The sequence below is a fragment of the Typopeltis vanoorti genome, chromosome 16, assembly GCF_054136105.1.
Source record: "Typopeltis vanoorti isolate ZY-2024b chromosome 16, IOZ_Tvanoo_1.0, whole genome shotgun sequence".
In the NCBI taxonomy this organism is placed as follows: Eukaryota; Metazoa; Arthropoda; class Arachnida; order Uropygi; family Thelyphonidae; genus Typopeltis; species Typopeltis vanoorti.
The window spans coordinates 67,883,881-67,906,268 of NC_143564.1; the positions used below are offsets into that span (position 1 = coordinate 67,883,881).

At 34.8% G+C, this 22,388-nt stretch overlaps 1 protein-coding gene across 1 annotated transcript in view; it reads right to left on the reverse strand.

The window, feature by feature from the left end:
* The window catches only part of LOC150098101 (uncharacterized), a 117,449-nt gene extending 98,607 nt beyond the window's left edge, over positions 1–18,842 (reverse strand). Inside the window, exon 1 of the mRNA XM_090405984.1 lies at positions 18,770–18,842. The gene's annotated coding sequence lies outside the window, so the exon portion shown is untranslated. The remainder of the gene's footprint in view (positions 1–18,769) is intronic.
* Positions 18,843–22,388: the final 3,546 nt, after the last annotated feature.

Below are 22,388 nucleotides of genomic sequence, written 5' to 3' on the forward strand. Positions count from 1 at the left end.
GTATGGAACAAAGGAATATAGAAAAAAATGGAAAGAACAACTATTTAGGATGGAAAGATATCGGCTACTAAAAGAAGTGGATATATATAGACCAAAGGGAGAGAGAGAGAGAGAGAGAGAGAGAGAAGGCCAACGATAAGATAGACCGGAACAGGCAAATGCCTAATCCTTGAAGAAGATCCTAGAATTAATTTCCAGCCAAATTGTGTAGCTCTGTTCGCCCACACATTTAAATTATGAAATTCAGATATGTTATGTATATATAGGAGCTCTCTTGTGTTTTTCAATAGTTTTCTGGCTGAGTTTACTGTAATGAATTTGTTATTATGAGAGACCATTTAAACCACATTTCTAGCATGTATGTAGATTTTGTGCCTCAGAATATTTCAGCACTTCACCCTTTAGCTGACTGCTCTGAATGCAATTAGGATGAAGACGTCGACTTCTCTAACAAAATGCACGTTAACAGAATAGCATTAAAACGGTATATTCACGAGTACAGTATTAATGACTGTGTGTTCGTCTGCTATCGAATAAGAACCCTGGTTTATGTGGCGACTCTTAGACAAGATTATTACTACGGAAACAGAAAATCCACTTTATGAATTGCATGATATAACGCTACTCTACTAATAAAAGATAGCTTCGAAGGAATTCCACTTCATAAAGTGGAATCTTTTCTATAAAAATAGAAAAATAAATAAATAAATAAACAGTGCGATGATTGATGCTTGGAAATATATTCACTAGTCTGGTTGAGTTCTAGCGAGTAATGGTCGTTAATGACCGCTTATACACTTCATTTGGTTATAGCAAATATTTGGCCATAATAAATTTCAGAACAACGCCATTTTGATACGGACGAAATCAAAAAATATACTAAATAGGAAAGCCGTGTTTAATGTTATGAGTTCTGTAAAAGTATATGAATTCATTTAATAGGCACTTAATTTGAAACCAATAGATTTTTTTTTATCGAAGAATAAAATATTAAGATAATAAGGGGAAATATGTAATTGCTTTAAAAAACAGTTCTGAGTTATCTTTGAGTTATTTTTAACTTATGAACAATTGTAAAAACAAGAGTAAAAATTACCTAAATAAATTGCCTTTTGTCATAATTTCCTATGACTATCGTGAAACTCGTTCTGCAATAATTCTTTCCCATTATGACATAATGGAACTACCGCACGTTCTTTTATTGCTATTTCGTTAATAGCAACAAGTTTTCCGTATAATTTTAGCATAAATTAAATCGAATTCACTTTATGAAATATCCTAAATAACGGATTTTGTCAAAATTAATCATACACGGTAGCCTAGCAGATGGATAGAGCGATATCAATGGGATCAATGCATTTTTTTAATGTGAATATAACTGAAGAAAGGGTGTAAACTAAATCCTGGAAGATATTAGTACATTAGACGGGCTTAGATTACAAAATCCGTAAACCCCAATTTGGAAACTAACCATTAAAAAAAAAGGCTACGAAATAGTCTAAAAAGAAATGGTAGATATTTTAAATAACTGCATAAATTATAAATTGGGCCTCCGTAGCTTAGTCGATATCACGATACCCTTTGGGTGTAAAGATTTGGGTTCGATTTGAAAGAAGCTAGAGATCTCCAAAAAGGGTTTTTTCAGATGAATGTGAGCAATCAGTTTCACTGAATATAGTCAGGTTTTTCTCACCTGAAACACAGGCTGGTAAGAGAATACATATATTTGATAGATATGGCAGACTATGCAGTTAGGGTGAACTGCCCAGTCACAGCATTAAGTTTACATGAAGTCAAGTTGCTGGCCAAACAGGGCATTGAGCTTTACAAGTTAAAGGGAAAGTGATCAAAGTCTTATATTGCCACAGTTATTGTTCGTCCATCGCAAAATTCCAGTGGGTATTTATTAATTTTTTTGCAGAAAAAACATTATAATTTTAAATAACATCAACAAACTCTTTAAGCAAAATATGCACCGTGTTTCTTAAAGATGCTGAAAGATTCCCATTGGCATTTATACACTTATTCCAAAGGGCATTTCATCAAAAATAGCACGATGTGAATTCTAAACCACCTTGAATATTTAATTTTTGAGGGGGACCTCTGATTAGTTATATGCATTCATTTTTCTAGTGTTAATCATTAATCGTATTTTCTGAGAATTTTTTTTGCTGATTTCATATACAATATTTCTTATTCCATAGCGCAGTTGGCAGCTACTACACTATTTTGACAAAATTATTTGTACATCTAGTTGTAATAAAAAAAAAGCGCTTTAATTACATTTCTAGTACAGAGTGGGACTACCTTTGGCCTAAATGACAGCAGTTACCCTTCGGGACATGCTTTCAACCAATTTCTGATACGGTGCAACAGGAATATTCTTTCATTCCTCGCACAAAGCTATCCCTACTGCTGATAGAGATGACGGCAGCTGTGGTCTGGAGCGAATTTGAGGTTCTAATTCATCCCAAAGATGTTCGATGGAGTTGAGGTCTGGACTCTGAGCCAGCCAGTCCAACACTTCACCATTGTTTCGTGGAAAACAGTTCTCGATACGCAGTGCAGTATGGTGGAGCATTGTCTTGATGAAACATGCACGAGTCACTGCCGAAGTACTTCAAGAGCGTCAGAAGCATGAAATTGTCCAGGATGTCCAGTTAACCATAAGATGTCATGGTTTTGGGCACATCCATCAATGGACCAAGCCCCATCCAATTGAAACAACACCATACCATTACCAAGCCTCCACCAAACTTGACAGTTGGAATGATGTAGTCCTGCTGAAACCATTCCCCGGGTAATCTCCATATCCAAACATGACCATCAGAGTGAAGCATTTGGAAGAGTAATTCGTCGCTCCACAGAACCCTTTTTCAATTATTTACAGTCCAGGAAAGGGTGACATACACCAATTCAAACGTCGTTTGGCATTTTGGTGGTGGTGGTGGTGGTGGGGGATGATGGGTGGCTTGTTTGCAGCAGCTCTGCCGTGGTAACCTAAGGTATCCAACTTCTGAGGACGGTGTTCTAGTACTGACAGATATCGCTGCAGCATTTTCCAGGTTGAATGCGAGGTCCGCCGCTGATGACGTGTGGGATGCTCGAACATTCCGAGACAGAGCTCGTCAATCTCGGTCAGTGAGTGTCGATGGCCTCCCTGAGAGTTCTCCTGCTATGGTAGCACCATCAACTTTCCATCTACGAATGACACAAACAATGATGGATTTCGGTACTGAGACGGGTAGCAATGTCACTGACAGAAAGACCACTGCTGTGATATCCAACTATCATCCCACGTTAGAGGTCTGTTAGTTCAGCTGAACATGATATCTTGACATCGAGCACAGTGCAAAACATGCAGCACATCCTTTTATTACCAGACTTATGCAAACACTCCCCTGAATATTTACATGTGGTAGGATCTGAAATTGGCATGGCACATAAGGTGTCCAAATACTTTTGTGAATATAGTGTATATATCCTTTTCGTTGGAAAGACCCGGGTTCAATTTTTCTTGTTACACAAAGGAGTCTTTATAAGGAATTTTCGGTTAAAGATTAGTTGGCCAGTTATAAATATTGCATATCACGGTCTTTCCTTCTGTCAACTCAGATTACCCCCCCCCCCGCCATGCAGAACCGACCAACTGAAGGAACAAGCATCAACAGCAGAAATGGGAGAGAACAAGCATCCTACAGAAATGGGATTTACCACTGTATCGATAATTAGGTTTATAAAAGCTAAACTCCTAGGATATGAATGACTGGCCAATAGGTCTATCACTTTAATTAGACCTATGTCTAATTAAACTGGCTTTAGTTCTGCCATACGTGATGTCTCTCGCATGCTTTTCCATGCGCAATTCAACGGATTTCTCCGTCTGACCAAAATAGGGCACACTGCAGTTACACCAAAGATAGTAAACTCAGGGTTATTTTAGACTGTCATGTTTCAGTTCAGGTGTACCGAGTAATTTAGCTAACTAGTGAAACGGAGCTGATATATGGTACAGATATAAAACCTTTTACATTAATACTATGTTCAGTACGGTAATGAACACCGGCGCACTGTCTAATCATGTTGTTAATTCTGCTCATCCTAACAACAAAGATTCTATCGCTCATTCGGTGATCTGGAATAAATCAGAAAACATTTTTAGATGCGATGATGACCATGAGAGAAGAACTGTGGAACAGAAATTGTCCTTAATCGGATCAATCTTAATACTAACCTTAGCTATAACCTGTTCAGATTGTCACTCTTCAGTTATCTGGCGTACAGGAGATCATGACTGCGTGAACGTGCTCAACAATACTATGGCATCCAGAACGCCTTCCAACATCAGCAATATGTTTGCAAGTTAATTTATAGCTGTTTATTAGTTAATTTAATAAATAGTTATTTTCTACAGGGTAGCCCATAACAAGTAGGGTTTAATACCTTTTTTATTTATTAATTTCGACGATTTCTTTTCTATGCATCTGTTAGAAGATGTGCAACAATCAGCATTGGATTTATTGGCTTCTGATTCAGTGAGCTCATTTTCTTCTTTTTCATTCATTATTCCTACTTTTATTATTCTAAGTAATTTCTCTTTCACGTATTTTTTTGCCATAAACATCACGACCTACGAGTATTTAAATTGCATGTCAATGAATCCCTATCTTCCACACATTCAAAAAGTTTACTTTTTATAATTGGTGATATATAGTGTATCCAGTCGGGGCAAAAAAAGCATTTTTTTATCCTTTTTTGGGGCAATACTTGTCCGGAATTTTACTTTGGCCCATTTTTGTGTACTGTATTTAATTATCTGCCACCCGGCGCTTTTTTAAATGAGACTAACTACACCCGTGGTGACACACTCTTACTTCATATCGATAACACTAATCATGTCAATCAGCCATAAATTACATTCGACTTTATTTCTTGTGGTCAAAAAACCGCTTGACTTTTGTCTTTCGTCATAAAATTGTACAAGCTCTACCCACCGTGCTGTACAAATTACATAGGGCGGTGGTAATTTTAGGAGTTCACAGATAATTTTTGCAGTTCAGAGAAAAATTATTTTCGTTGTTTCCTGCTGAATTAATTTATCCTTTCGGTTCTTTTAGTGCATGATTTCCATATAATCGATGAAATGGAATTCTTCTCCTGATATTCGATGAAAAGTAGTTTTAAAAGATTACATAACTTGAGATATTCCTTCTTTTTTTTCTTTTTAATGCGAAAGCATATTACATGCCAATGTGCGTATATAAACTGTGACGTTCTGCTTGATGTCATCAGAAAGATGGTTTAATAGGGATGAGGCATCGAACAGTCTTTCGTTTGGTTTACCATGTAGTTCTGAATGGTATATGCAGAAAAGGGCCTCCGTGAAGGAGGTGGAAGAACGGCAATACATCGCCGCTTTCAATTGGAAAAGACCTACCTTCGATTCTCATCGTGATGAGAGGAATCAATGTATGAGGTTTTTTTTTTTTTTTTTTTTTTCACTTAAAGGTGAATTAGTCGATCTGATACGGAGGTATAATGATTTTTTTCTCCCGGAAACTCATTTTTTTAATCCTGCATATAGAAAAATCGGCCAGGAGAACATACGCAATTTACAGACAAAACAATACTAGTAGTGGTGAGCAGTAGATGGCGTGGGAGACGACTGGTTGTGTGTTTGTTGTAGAGTAAAGTGTCCTTCCTGAATCTTTAGACTCTTTGTAGGTGTCACGTAATAATAATAACTTGCTTTGTCCGGATGTATTTTATTGAAATTTGGTTTTGAAGTCAAAATTGAATTTTGTTAATTAATCGGACCATTTTAGCGATAATTGATACAAAACTATATGTTACGAACGAACAGTAAATAAATGGTGTACAGCATATAAACCAAAAATGGCTCAAATGCTTTTATTACTATAATGATATACCTCGCTATACAAAGAGTGTTGTTGCCAAAAAAAAAAAAAAAAAAGCCATTTATGGTTGTTTCCAGATCATTTCCATACTTATTGATTATTATATCAAAATAATACTCGTAGTTCCTTATACATTGACAGGTACCATATTATCGCCTAAACCCATCAACTCACAACTGTTTGGCTTTATATAAAAGCAAAATCATGAATCACTGTTGGGAATTAAAGAAAATTTATATTCCGACTGGATTTCTCAGAGCAGTCGTCTGCGGTCAAAAAAGCAAGAAGCAGGTCCGATTCCTTCAGTAATGACGACCTGCTGCTGCTGCTGCCTCTAGTAGCTATTACGATAAGAATCGTGTTCTTATCGTTATTAATTGAAACTGCAACCCTTGAAGGAGCTGCTATTCTGGTGAGTCGAGGGATGTGAAAATTTATGCCACAATACTGTGTCACTGATTACCGCCGACCGTCCAAAACCAGAAATTGTCACTATTTCTCTCGATCATAAAGTCAGCTGTGCAATCAAAAGCACAAAATATAGTAGCTAGGTAACAGTTACTGGCCTTGTTAAAGGTTTCTCCTCCATTAAAAATCCATTTACAGAAAAGAGCTTCAGGCTATCCATACGAAAACCATTCTCGTTCGTCTAGTTAGAACAGACTTCTTTATAATCCGGAAGGTACTCGACATAAGTTTTCAACTGGATTTTCTTTACCAGGAAGACAACAGGGAGCATAAAGATGGCATCTGTATATATATTTAAAAAGTAGGTTTTCATTTTGTTATAGTTTTACGTCACCTACATAACGGCGCTGTCTGGACTTTCCCTAGTGAAGCAAATAGATAATTCCAGTGCTTGCTCGACGTGATATGTGTAATCATTTGACAGAACGAGTTCGATCTCCTCAGGGTATATTATATACGTTTTGGTACGATACAATCTAGAGCTGGAAAATCCCATTTTCACTAAGGTTTCTTACACGTGGACTAGATTATCTGTTTAATTATTAGGGTGACACAGAAGGGAGTAGAAAAGTTGAGAGAGATAAAAGATTATTTTTGAAAATGATTTGTAATTTTGGTATTCATGTGCTTAGCTACTAGTTTTAGGCGTGGTGTCTGATATGTTCTATCGCTTCCGTTAAAAATCAGGAAAAATTAATTTGTTTAGTGGCTATATTTTGTCAATTCATTTCCAAAACTAAAATAATTCATTTTCAAAACAGAGTATATATGTATTATTGAATGTTCAAGTGTTGCAAATTACACAGGCCTGCAAAATTCGAGTCATGAAAAGTGTGGAAACTATTAACTGTTTTTGATTTATTTTTGGCTGCTGATTTCAATCTCTTCCATTTTTCTCTATTAAGTAAGGATTTTTCACAAAATGGATCTCAATATTACAGTAAAATAGCTTTAAAACGCATTATATTAAATAAAATAACAATTATTTAAATTAAGGGGATATTTAATCCCACATTATTTCAAAGCCGAATAAGAAATTCTAAGATAGAAATCAAAGAGTTTCATGCCGAATATACCAAGCTATAAAAGGCATGAAACTCTTTGATTTCTATCTTAGAATTTCTTATTCGGCTTTGAAATAATGTGGGATTAAATATCCCCTTAATTTAAATAATTTTTACATCGCCAAAGTGAAGCCTTTTGGCTCGTTATTTCATTAAAATAACAGTATTTAAGTTTTCCTTAAACATTTTTGGAATGAAAGTATTGGAAAAAAATTTTTAATTAAAGTAATTAAAGATTAATCTTCAGTATATACTTTATATATCGTTGTGGTGTTTTTTTTTCTTTTTCCTTCAAAGCTTCTTTTTGAACTTTTTCTGTAAAATTCTTTTCCTGGGTCGTCTCTGTGCAACATCAGCAATAGTCCGCCATCGTGTTGACATTCCACCTGCTCTGATACCTTCTTTCCATCTCCTTGATATCTTGGTGGAATTGCTCTCCTTGCTCTTCGCTGACAGTTCCCAGATTCTCAGGAAAGTAGTCGAAATGAGAGTTGAGAAAGTGCACAAAAAGCTCATGGAGCATCCCAAATCCTTGAATTTCTGTAGCATGTCTTTCACAATCGTTTTATAGTTGGGAACCTTGTGATTTCCTAAAAATTTGGTCATCACCTCTTTCAAAGCTTTCTACACTTCTTTTTCAACAGTTGCCATTTTTTCTTCAAGCAGTTTATCCTTCATAAGTTTCCTGATGTCTGGATCGATAAAACCTTCTTTCAATTTTGCTGTAGATAATCCCGGAAATTTTGCACAGATGTATTTAAAACACTCTCCTTCTTTCGACAAAGTCTTGACAAATTGCTTCATCAATCCCAGCTTTATGTGAAGTGGTGGTAAAAGGATTTTTTCCCGAGCAACCAAAGTTTCGTGTAACACATTTTTATTTCCAGGTTCTAATGTGACTCTTTCTGGCCATTCCTTCTTGATTCAATGTGGCTCTCGATCTCGGCTGTCCCACTCGCATAAAAAGCACGGGTATTTGGTGTATCCTCTTTGTTAGTTGAATTTTTGCAACTTCTTGAAGCCATTACAAACATCACTTAAAACACAGTTAAAAGAATTTTAATGAATGACATCAACACTATTACACGACACTACGTAAAAACATTAAAAAAACCGCAAACACATTAAATTAAATCTTCACACTAACTTAGAAAATATGCCACCTTTCAGAAATATGATAACCTTAGTAGTCAACGACTAAAGTTCAACTAAAGAATCACATAAGAAAATGTGTATGTGACAACAGGAAAGTCATCCGTTATCTCGGCGAATCAGATTCAAAGTAGCCACTTGCACTTTTATCTGCATTCCTCCCTCCCTCTCCTATCTTAAGAATGAGAAGTTTCGTGGAAATGTCTTTATTTACCATAAAAAGGCACTTCAAAAAAGACTTATACAACTAATTAGCTGTATAAAGGAGAATGAAAATAAATACCAATTCGCTGAATTTAAATCCAAATACTACTAATAAAAGCGATAAAATTAGAAATTGGGTAAAATTGGTGGGTGATGGAATTTTTTTATTATTTCTTCTGAATTCAGCACCTAAAAATCTATAAGAATCAATTATTACTTCGCAGACAACTTTACCATCGCAGGCCTGTGATAATGCTTATATTAACCTGAGACATCTGACAATACGTAAGGAGATAAATTTCTTTAAAACTAGATTAATAAGTAGAGACATGTGATCCTTCTCAACGAAGAAATTATGGAGAACACATAAAACAACAATAAACTTGAGAGAAACCAGATAACCAAATATCAATTAAGAGGAAAGAGGAATGAAAAGAATAAATATGGCATGAGTTTCTTTCAGGGAGAATATAGAAAAACTGGTAAATTCTGACAAGAACGAGTCAATACAGCATGCATATAATATCATTTGTCTCGGTCGCAGCTGTCCAGCATCGATTCTAATAGTAGGAGGAAACACTATTAGAGTTCAGAGAAGTGGGAATAGATGTATAATTAATTAATAATTAAAAATAATAAATAAATAAAAATATAAACAATTAACAATAATCACTTCCCAAACCTTAGAAATGGGCATACAGTCTGTCCGATTAAGATTAGGACGGTGGTATCGGTCTTCACACGATTCATAAAATAGATGATCAAATTTGAACCTACTGTAGTGTAGCATCTTGGTATGGTTCCGGTGAATTCTGTGTCTAGATGGCATGAGAAGCAAGACCTGAACCTTCAGAATCCCAAAATCCTATATAATCTTGATGTTCTTCGATTGAAATAGTAGCAGAATGGCCAGTCGGTCCAAAATGAAAGATGCCTAGAACTAGGTACCTGATAACCACCAGGCAAGGATAAAGGATAATGTATCTTTGACTGGTTGGTCAGTTGCGTTTTGAAATATCTGTAACCCCTCCCCCTCAGGTTTTCTAATTATTTGAATAGCAAAAGAAAGTCAAACAAATATTATTTGAAAAATCACTTCAATTGGTATAGGATGGTTATGAGGTCAGTTGAAACAATGAACATTTAATTCCGTGATTACTGTGATAACAATTAAGGTACTGAATGAACGAAGCAATATTGAATTTGATGGAGGAGCTTTTCATCACTTGTTTCATCACATACCCTCTGAACAAAAACACGATGAAATGACAATGAAATGAGCGTGAAATATTTATATTTTATGTTCATTTTATTTTTACGAAATGAATCGAATGAAATCCTTTCTTAAGTACAAAATATCCTTTCTTCCATTTGCCCTTTGGTTGGAAAGACTGGTTCAAATCCCGTCTAGGATGCGAAAACCTTTATAAGGTTTTTCAGCTGAAGGTAATTTATTCTGTCTCATATGGAGGTGGAAGGTTTTTTTTTTCTCCTGTAAACTCGAGTTTTTCATCCTGCAAAAATAGGAAAACGCAGAAGAATACACAGTTAACAGACATACTACTCAAGCCTCATAACCTTAGCTGCCTCAGTAATTTACAACAACCGAATCCGTTCTTTAATGATTTTATTATGGCATTATGCGGTTTTATCCGATGATTGTGAAATGGAGGCTGTCAAAGTGCAAGTGCTGGAGAATAACCGAAATTGTCAATATATATAAAATGCATTGTGAGCATTTGATACTCCAACAGACAAATGATTAACACTCCAAGTAATGCGAATTACGGGAAGCAGAGGAGGCTATTCCTTTACATCAAAGAAATACGGAGGCATGTATTACACTCTCAATGAATTTTGCTGAAATATGAGACTGGAGATTTTCAAAATTTATCTCATTCCATTTCATCCTGCTTTATGTATGCTGCTGGCCTGTTGCGGTTTAAGTAATCCAGTTTCCTTATAAACCTATCTTTAATAACAGAATGATTAATCTAAATGTTAGGTTTGGCTGTTTGGCCGAAGTTCATGTGTATAGGAGTCTCCGTAACTCAGTTGGTATAGACGAGTCCTTCGGCGCGAATCTCGTCTATGACATGAGGAATCTTTATCACGTGGTTTCAATCGAAAGATGAGTTAGCCAGTCTCATACAGTGGCTGACGGTTTTTCTCCAAGAAACTCTAGAATTTCGTCTCTCAACCAGGAGAATACACGGAATTCACAGACAAAAATTACATTATAACCAATAGCTATATATTGGTTTCTCAAGATGGTGCCGTACTGACCGAATGGGACTCATGACAGTTGTATAACCACATCCAAATGAAATATCAAATGTCATCCAGCTGGTGTAAATTTATTGCTGTCATTTCGAATCTAATAAAAAAAAGCCAGTAAAAAATGATCCGATTGTAACTACAACCTAAATTAGTACACACACACACACACACACACACACACACACACACACACACACACACACACACACACACACACACACACATATACATTTAAAAAAAAAGGTTAAATGACTAAAAGCCGAGAGATAAAAGTAAAAAATAGTATTTAATTAATTAGATTGCACGACTAGTTTCGTCTTCATAGAAGACTTCTTCGGGTGCATAACAAGAAGGAGCAACCAACAAAAAAATTGCGAAAGAACAAAAAATTTAATTTTTTCGATACGGTAGCTTAATTGTAGAAAAATTCTTATATATATATATATATATAAGAGTGCAGAAGAAGAATAAAAAAATAATAAGCTCGGATAATGAAGTGTTTGGTTTCGTATCTAGAAATATACAAAAGTAGCTAACAAAGAAACGCCTAAAGCTCAGTGTGTGTGTGTGTGTGTGTGTGTGTGTGTCCTTTAACAGCTTTTATCTTGTATATTATATTGTGCACTCCTGCATAAAAATCTATGTAGGTAGCAGTTTCAAGGTTTGACCCACAGAAACTAAAATAAAATGGCCTTCTCGAGCAGATAATATGTGGAAACTGTCTTTCCCGATATTTATCAGGTGTGTGTGTGGGGGGGGTTTAAACAGGAAACCATTTCTATCCCTCCAGGCACCAAGAATTTTTCTTAAAATATCATGAAATTAGAAAGACATATTCACTAATTTTCTCTCGTTCAAGAAAGGGAAAAACTAGGCTACCGGAATACGCAAATTTCAAACCAAGTGTAGTGTCCGCTTCATTAAGGGCACATCAAGATGGCTTACAGCGGATAGGAAGAAATAAGTGACCAAGGTAGACTAAGGATATCAGCACTTCTAAGAATTATCTTATTAGAGCAGTAAACGGGTTTCATGACCTGTTATCTGTTGCTCTTCATATTTTCCGCTTACTTCCACCCGTCTCTTATATCATTACAATCTGGGAACAGCTTTTCAAGAAAAAAAATTTTTTTTTTAATCAGGCTTATTTACTAGCTGATGAGGAAAGAGACTAGACTAATTCATTTTCTTTTTTTCTGCACGAAGATAAATGTTTTGTTTCTCATCATACACCTCACGTTTATGCTAAAGAAAGTAAAGTTTCTGAAAGTGATAGCACTAAAGTAGCATGTCGAGCTAGTTTCGACTTTGTCAAGAAAAAAAAAAGGAAAGGGAGGGCGGGGTAAAGCATTTTAATTACTACGAAGACGCAATTTAAAACTGATTTTTTAAAATAATCTTTAATCGACTGCCAGCATAGAATTTACGTGTAATAGTCCTGCTATCTGCGGTTTCTGCCCAGCCTCTGAATAGAGCCATGCGGCTAATATTACAAACTAACAGTGAGAGCGAGCGAGCGAGAGAGAGAGAGAAGTCAGATTACAGTTCTTCAAGATTGCAACTCGTTGGGACAAATGAAAGGGATAGGCAATTCATCCTTCGAAATCCAACACTTTCACACAACACGAAACAGCTGATTAACGTTTATATGATTTATTTTGAGTTGCTGGGGTCATCGTACTTTCACGATATTTCAATGGTTGGGACAGTCTGGTATAGGAGCAAGATGTTGTGGATAGGGATGACTGACAAATTACTAAATGATTTTTTTTCCCTTATGCCGCCATATAATTCCGGAAAAATTGTAAAATATCAAATCAGCAGTTGTAAATTAAAGTACTTATCACCAAAATCCCTTTTAAGATTCGCTCCATAAAAAAAAAGGGGGGGGAGAAGCTAGTTTTTGAAATAATCACAGGATTTTGCTACTGTACCATGTAGCAAAATCTTATACTCCAGACTCCAGGTATTCTAATATATCAAAATACCGTCCTGGCACATTCTTAAGGAGAGAAGGAATGATATTATTGCAGGCATACACATATAGTAATAGAATACTGGGAGGAGGGAGTAGTAAGCGTCCGCTCATGATAATTGAAAATTACCATACATGTCTCAGAGTTCTTTCAGCCATTTATTTTTCTTTAATATGTTTATAATTAATAATATTTTAAACTTATTTACAAATTTGCACATATTTATAAAATTAAATTCCTTTTCGATTTTCAGTACCATTGAAATCATAATATTTCTCAATTTATGTAAAACTTTATAAAATTAAAAACTAAATTTAGAAAATAAATTTAAATTTACAAATCTAGTAGAATCACAAATTTATTCATTTGTATAAGTTTGTACCGAACTAGTAAAACTATATTATTATTATTATTATTATTATTATTATTATTATTATTATTATTATTAAACAGGCATTTCCATAGAGTCAGAAGACTCATCATGGGTGACCCAAACTATCCCACACAATATCTATCACTTCTTCTTGAACTCATTTACAAACGAAGCACTCACAACTGAGTCAGGCAACGCATTTCATTCATTTATCACTCTCCAAGCGAAAAAATCTAGTCCTCATACCTTTGTTAACCACACTCTTACTTAATTTCCAGGGATGATCTCTTGTTCTTCCACTACTATTCCCTGCATCAATCTTATAAAAACCTTTTAGTAATTTAAATGTTTATCATATCACCTCTTCTCCGCTTATCAACTAACCTTTGTAATCCACAAACTTTCAATCTATCAATGTAGGGAGCATTTTTTACACCACTCACCAACTTAGTCACTCACCTCTGAACCTTTTCTACCACTTCCTCATCACCAAGGAATACAGGTGACCAGACCTGACCGCAGTAATCCAGATGTGGACGTATCAAACCTTATAAAGAGGAATAATAACTTCTTTATCTCTGCATATTAGTGTGTTCTTCAATAACAAGTAATCCTATGAGCTATTTGGACACCTTAGCAATGTGCCCTCTGAACTTCAATTCCCTATCCACTAACAACTCCAAATCCCTAGTCTCATCAATTTCTTGGAGTACCGTTCCATCAATGTGGTACACAGCTGATAATCTTTTAATTCCAAAATGCATAACTTTACACTTTTCCACATTGAACTGACATCCATTATCTTTTGCCCATTTTTGCAAACTTATTTAAATCATCCTGCAAACTCTCTACATCAGCTTGGTTAATTATTGCGCTACCCAACTTTGCATTATCAGCAAACAACTGAATATCTCCCTTCAAGTCATTTCCTATATATCATTTATTTACAAATTAAAAAATAATGGTCCAAGCACAGAGCCACACCACTGGTCACCTGCTTCATTCTGGACTCTGCTCCTCCATACACTACTTTTTGGTATCTGTCCATGAGCCATTCTCTTATTCATATCACCAGATTAATATCCATTCCTCATTTGTTCTAATTGGCGTAACAATATTCCATGGGATATCCTGTCAAAAGCCTTAGCAAAATCCAGAAGTATCAGTGTGTAGCCATTTCCTTTGTCCAAATCAGCTGTCACTCTATTATAAAAAGTTAATAAATTGCTAAGGCAGGATCGACCTTTAACAAAACCATGTTGGCCCCTATAGAGTATCATATTCTGATCCACCCATTCTTGAATTCTGTTCCTTAACCAACTTTTCCAATACTTTTACCATCACTCCCGAGATGGTGATTGATCTGTAATTTAATACTGTAGTCTTAGAGCTACCTTTATGCAAAGAAACTATTTTGCCTTCCTTCCACTCCCTAGGGACCACACCAGAGATCAAAGTTAAGTTAAATAGCCAAGTAAGAAGCGTTGACAATTCTTTTGCACATTCACGTAATACCCGAGCCGATATTCCATCCAAACCTAAAGCAGTGTTGGTATTTAAATTCTGCAGTATCCTGAGTACCTCTGATTCATTAGCTTCAATTCTCATATCAGTTATTGTTACAGAAGATACAGAAATATCCTCATTCCTTAATACCTGGCTATAAATACTATAACATATATTCATACGCTGAAATAAATTTAATACCTAACTTTAATATCTATACCAGAGGAGAGTTTTTCCCCACATTGCCGCTGCCATATAACAACAGATAACGTCAAAAACACCAATAACGCACGAAAAAATATTAACAATTAATACCCGAATTTGCAATTTGATGTTGAGCTCGGAGTGCAAGCAGTCACGAATCTTATCTTAATCACATTCAGACAGTATATTGCCAAAATGTAAGATCGATCTTATATTTGATGTCTAATCGTATATGCTCCGAAATCATTCTCATTGAGCTCATCAATGCTAACATCACACAACAAATTTAAAGCTTTGTTTTTTGTCATTTAAGCAAATATTCTCGAGTGCAAATCAGGTTGAAATTCAGTGTACTTGAAGCCTCGTGCTAAGTTGCATGATTTCCATGATATTAGATCGCCAGAAGAAAGTTTTATTAGGTTCGATAATGATGAATATTTTAAAGGCCTTTCGACTAGTTCCCAATTTAGTAATATCTTCGGTGCAGGTGAGTGGAATTGATCTTTACCGAAATGTGAACGATTGGTGAGGCTGGTCGCCTAACGATTTCTAAAAACAAGGGATAAATAGTGCTACCTACCCCATTTATTAATTTAAAAAAAAAAGCGTTCGAGGATTTTTTTTTAATAATTAAGACAAGATTAGACGATCAAATTTCTTATGTTTTTGGTTTATACGCATCTTCTGCGGGTTTATTATAAGAAGTCAAGTATACTGCAGTTCTGCATTCCTTGAACAAATATTCTATGGGGTCATTCTACGGATGGAGCCTTTCATTACTGATCCAATTTTTCAAACCTTTCATTACTGATTCACTTACTGATCCAAGATGGTCGGAGAAAAAATAATATAAATATGAATCAAGAAAACAACATATTACAACCTATTTATTCACAGTGCCTTAACATATCTTTCACGATATTAAGACAATTCAGCTTTCACATCACCAAGGAAGTTCGAACAAAGACAAAAGCTTAGTAAAAACTAAGTATGCTTATTTTTTCTACTTAAATTTTTCCCATATCTGTGAGCTAATAAAAATGTATTCTTTTATTTTACTTCAATTCAAATTCAAACATTAATTTGATGTGAAACGGTGTAAATCTGGGTCTCTCCTTAGATGTTCATTCGAAATATTCTTCTGTTCTGCATAGCAGATCAATCTTCACATATGAATAACAATAAATCTTTACATAATATATGAGAAATTTAGTGCAATGTTAATGCGGTTTTTTTTTCCCTGAAATAATGCACAGGTCGCATGGAGAACGTTATATTATAAGCCTGTTTTTATATAAAAAATCTAGTCATTTATCTTCATTTTTATGACAATTCTACTCAAGAAAAATTGTAAACCGGTAGCACATTTAGAGCTAGGTCTTAGGGCATCCAATAACGCTGCTCTATTTTAGTATTTTAGTATCCTGACATAGCACTATTTCACAAGTCATTTCAGGCCTCCATTCAAAGGGAGATGACCTCACACTGGCTGATGAATATCATCTGCTACCTTTAAAAGATATTCACGAACATCCATTCCATAGTGGGATTCGAACTCCATGACCGATAAGCTGAGGTTGGAAAGTCCACTTGACATCAGCCAGGCAAACTAAGGTAGATTGCCTCAATAGTCAAACAACAAATTGTTTTTTAAAAAAAATATATATATATATATTAAGTATCCAAATAATGATGAACGAAATGTTTTTGTAAATAAAGACAAAACTTTATTCAGACAATGAGACAAGTTCAGAGGAAGCAGAATCGTCTGCCATTTAGATGTGGCTGCTTTATTGACATTATTTTAGTAATCAGTGAATATTTCTGTTGTTGCTGCTAAGATATTGCTCGAATCTGAGAGGGGAATTTACATTCTAATATCAGCCATTATAAAGTACGAAGTTGGTTGCATTATCTGCAACCAACTTCCTACTTCCGCAATACCTGACTTCATTAAATATGAGGTATTTTTAATGAGTTATCGCTTATATTTTTAGATGAAATAGGTAAAAGAGTAAAACAGTAGAGAAATAACTGGTCTCAATCAGTTGAATGATACGACTTTTAGCGGAGTTGACTCCGACATTTTATTTTCTTCTACCTGATTTACAACTCCTTTCCATGTTGGTCCTACTGTGCGAAAATTGTCCAGGAACCTCAAACAGCGAAAGAAACAACTATATTTCAAATTTGGTCGTAATGGTTATACGATATGACCTGTAGAAGTGTCTGAGAAAAAAGCAATTCCCCCAAACTAACCTTTATTTCAGTCTCATTAAGCTCAGTTTGCCCGCTCAGCAACATAACATGAAACAAAATCGAGATAGATTTGAAATCGAGTGAACTCCCTTCATTTTTGAATAATAGACTGAGATGAAATTCTCGGAGGCGGTCATGAACAATGTAAGAAATAACTAGATTCCAAATTTAGTAGAAGTCATTTCTACAACGCAACCTAGGAGAAAGCCCTTACTCATTTTAGTACGATTAGGCTGATTTCTCGGAAGAAGATTCAGGTTAGAAACGGTTACGTTCCAAATTTTCATATCAAAATCAGTTGAACGATGCTAACTGCAGAGTGTTTCCAGAAGAGGGGAAAAAAAACGATCTTTTGATCTTTAAATGCCCGTGATTTTAATTAATTTAAAGCTTTAAATAGATTCCAACCCTACAGGTTGAAATATTTAGCGTTTACATTTGGCAGGCATATCTTTGTAGAATAAAAAAGGGCGGATCGATAATATTCAGTTTAGAACCGGAGTTACAGAGTATCAAGTTTTAGTCCTAATGATAACTGTACTCAGTAACTTCCAGTCAGTAAGTTCTTAAGAGTCCATGTCGCAACTGGAGAGTATCTTTACGCATCACTTACCGAGTTACCTTACGCCGATCTTCAAATAACACAAGCGAGTGTCATGTATCGGATTTGCCGCTTATAGGTTGTAAGCATGTAAACATGTTGTTTCAGTGGTTGCTTTATTTTATTTTATTTTTTTTTTTTCCTGTCAAGTTTTATATTCATACATAGCGACTGATTCCACTGTCTTGAGCAGACTACGAGCCTGAGCTTGAACTGGGGAAGGGAAAGGAAAATTATTATTGTTGTTGTTATTATTTGCAGTAGTAGTATTACATGACACCACCCAGGAGTCCAAATTCGCACAAGAAGTTTTTATGATACGTGTATTAAAAACATTGTTTACAAAGTTTATACAAAAACTGCTTTCAAATTTCATATCGGATGAAATTATAGATGGCAGAATCATTATTTTATCGGACGGTTATTCAAAATATTTTCTTGGTGGGGGCTGAAAAATGCTTCGCAACTTTGGATCTAATATGCTCATAAACTACAATCTATTGTTACTCAACATTTTTATACATTGTGATAACCAAGTGTGTAAGTGCACGCGTGTTTTAATTCAAGGAATGGAAAGAGTTTCTTAATCAAAGCATTAACAACACGCACCAGTTGTCCCAAGTAACACTATTACATCAACATTAATACTTCTGGCAATCTTCACATCATTATTATGCCTTACTCTTAAAAAGCAATAATAAACTAATTCTTGTTTGCAAATTAACGTACTCACTAGACAAATCAGATAATATATAAATAAATACCTTTGTTACCAGTTACGTTGGCGCCTGCCTGTTTAAATATAATAATATTGCACAAGTTTTATCTGTCTATACGGCATGATGTATTTAATTAGCTAAGGAACAAACAATACGTAAATACACAAGTCGTCTTGATAAACATGACGCCACCTACTCGTGTCAAATATATCTGTAATGATTAAATATTTTCAATGTCTATTTTTGTTTTTATTTGATATATTACTTTTAAACCTAAAACGATTATATATATTGTAATATTATTTGAAATAAATATAATTAACAATGGTGTGTGTATGTATTAATTTGAATAAACATAATTCAAAATAATACACATGCGTTTGTTTGATTTAATAATGCGCCTTAGTATATTATCAATAAACAGCTGATGAATGACTAGATTACACCTCTTGATGCAACATTCAGGTTGCAAGACAGGAGGATACATCATTACCTGCCATCAGAATCCAGGAAAGCATCCGGCCATAAATTCATCTCTAATCACGATCGTAGACGCCATGAAATTTATGAATTACTTGCTTTAAAAAAATAAATAAATAAAATAAAGACAGTAGTTATTTCCGTTCTATTTTTTCTAAAATTGTGTTTTGAGCGATTCCACTGAACAGTAGCCTCCGGCTTTCCACTAATGCACGCAGGCCACATCAAACAGGTTGGACTAAAGAAATAGCTGGAACAATAAAAGAATACACGTCTAACATCGTCTCATTCTAAACAGAAGTGAAAGTTATTAACTGTCGCTAAAGTAAACATAAGTGGAGTAACAAAACAATCGGGAGCAGCTGTAAGATTGCCACCCTCCCGACCTCCAAAGAGTACATGCAGCCTTTTATGGTTGACCTGAGCTGCAGTTAGTCCGCCAACAATAGTGGGTTATTATGTCGACGAGGTTTACCGCGTTATCCAAGTCAAACTTACCTAACGGTGTCAGAATGGAGAACGCCTACAAAAACAAAACGTAGAAGAAAAGAAAAAAAAAATTTCCTGATTTCATTTTGTCTGCTTTCTCTGTCACGTATTTCACGTAGACGTCGGCTCTTATGGTAAGATGATTTATGGCATTTTTCTTTTTAAAAAATGAGGTAGTGGTTTACATCCACGTGTGTAACATGAGTGTAGTTCTAAACAAAACATTTACCAGTAGAACTCCAGGAACGGAAGGAATAGCTCTCTTTGATATCACTCAAACTAATTATTAGTTTTTGAGTTTCCGAGGTCGATGTTCTGAAGTGAGTTAAGTGAAACCAAAGTTAACTGACCTCAGAAAAAATAAATTATTGGTCAGGTAGGAAACTTCCATTCGTCGACTTTATTTAATTTTTAGTGATTTTTTCTTTCACGAGTCGGTTTCGTATATATATATATATATATAATGGAGGATTTCCCTCTTTACCTTCAACTCATTCACTCACAAGAGAAAGTGGGATTTGAAACTGAAAAAAAAAAAAAAATCTCTAAAACCACATAGGGTTACTAAGTCAGTCCGTTTTTTAATCTAAATAAGAATGGAGAATACAAACGTGCTTTGATGGTTTACCGTACAAATTTAGATCTTATTGTGGCTTACAAGTTACTATTGTTTATTAACGTCAATGTTCGGTGTTAAGACCGTTGACAAGTGTAGAATTTTTGTTGTAAGTTAATATTACTTATTTTCTTAATCCTTTCCAAAATGTTTATAATTTAGATTGAACCTATAGGTATGTTTTATACATTCTATCAATATTAATAGTTCAACTGATAATTTAACATTCAGTGTTCAACATTATAGAAACAAAAAGAATAATTTTCAAACACCAAGACTTTCCAAATGGTCTCTTTATTGTAGAAAAAAAAATTTCATGCTTGAAAAAAAAAAAAAATGCACTATTAAGTGCGACTTAATAAAATATATAATTCCGAGTTGTGCACATTATATTATAGCCAGTTTTTTTAATATTTGTTTCAGAAAGTATTGGTATCAAAAACAAGAAAATAATTTTATGAGTCGTATATTTCAATTTGCAATGATATAAGCCGATAAAGAGGCTCAGATGAATGTTTTATTTATTATCAAATATAGCTAAAGGATTTGTTTGACTTTACGAGAATGACTTGAACTTTCATAAAAAAAGTACTCATTACAGTCGAATGATTTCTTAAACCATTCAACCGCTGGATTAATTTATAGCCTGAGAGGAGAAATTTGGATGGAAGTTAAGAGACTATTATTTCTACTTTGGTATATATGAATGGATGATAATAATTATTCCCATGCTTACGAGTATGAAGCATGCATTCAAAATGCAAATTTCTTTTCATTTTCCCCCTTTTTTGTAAGACGATGTTCAGATCTTTAGATCTGACTATTCTGATATTTCTTTCATCATTAATGCTATAATTTAAGTTTATCTTACATTTTAGAAGTTACTCAGAACGCTTCAAGTCACAGAAGTATTCGCTGTAAAATGCTAAATATACTTGATAATCAACATTCAAAATGGTAGCTGCATTAGGAAATAAAAGCAAATTGATGGTTGCTACTTAATGCTTTCAGTGCAAGATCATTATTTCAGTGAGTGAGAGGGAGATTGATTAATATACCTTTATTACTTTACGAAAATATGTTTTACTTGTCCATGTAATTTTGATCGCTGTCTTCAAAAAGAAAAGGAATGCATTGAATGATCAAGTTGGTAAGCCAATCATTCGCATTACACAACAATGGACAATAATGGAAAGAGGAACTCAAAACTAAGTTGCGAATTTATTTATCGTATGGCTTGTAAAAGACAATAAGATATAACACACATGAATATAGATAAGATACACATATATGATAATATAAATTTAAAAAAAGTAAAACGTCTACATTCAGGAAAATACAAATATGAAATTTATGACAAGCATCAGACAGAAGATTAGTCATATTTTAACATTTAGGTTTTTAATTCTAATCGCCTTTGAGGATAGGTCACAGATATCCTTCAAGTCACCTGGATATGCTGTCATCTCGCATTCCTGTACTATATGACAAATGGTTTGAGTCTCGGCTCCACATGGATAGTGGGGATTTGGTATCTTACCCCACTTTGAAAGTAAGTCTCCACATACACCATGGCCTGTACGAATCCTGTTAGCCGTCGTCCATATATTTCTGGGCAGGTCAAATCCAGATGGTTTTTGGAAGATGTTTATGTGATTACGAACTTCAGGTGATACTGCTTGGGACCACAGTACATCCCACCTATTCATCATACTGTCATTCTGGCTAAGAAGATTACAGGCAGATTTTATGGTAGGTCTTCTGAGTTTTAGTCTATTAGGTAAAGCAACTGGAATAAATTCATGTATTAGGAGATTTTGGTTATTTAAAATTCTTTTATATTTACGAAGCAATGCTTCCTGTCGTCGCAGTTCCTGAGGAGCAATATGGCTCAAATTGGAGAGCAATTGTAAGAGTGAACGCCTAATGCAACCTATTATTAAACGCAGAGTGGAGTTAATTTGAGTATCTAGTTTATTGGCATGGTAACTATTGAGCCTGACAGGAGCACCATACTCTGCTGCACTGTAAACTAGACCCATTGCAGTGTACCGCAGAGATGTGACACTTGAGCCCCAT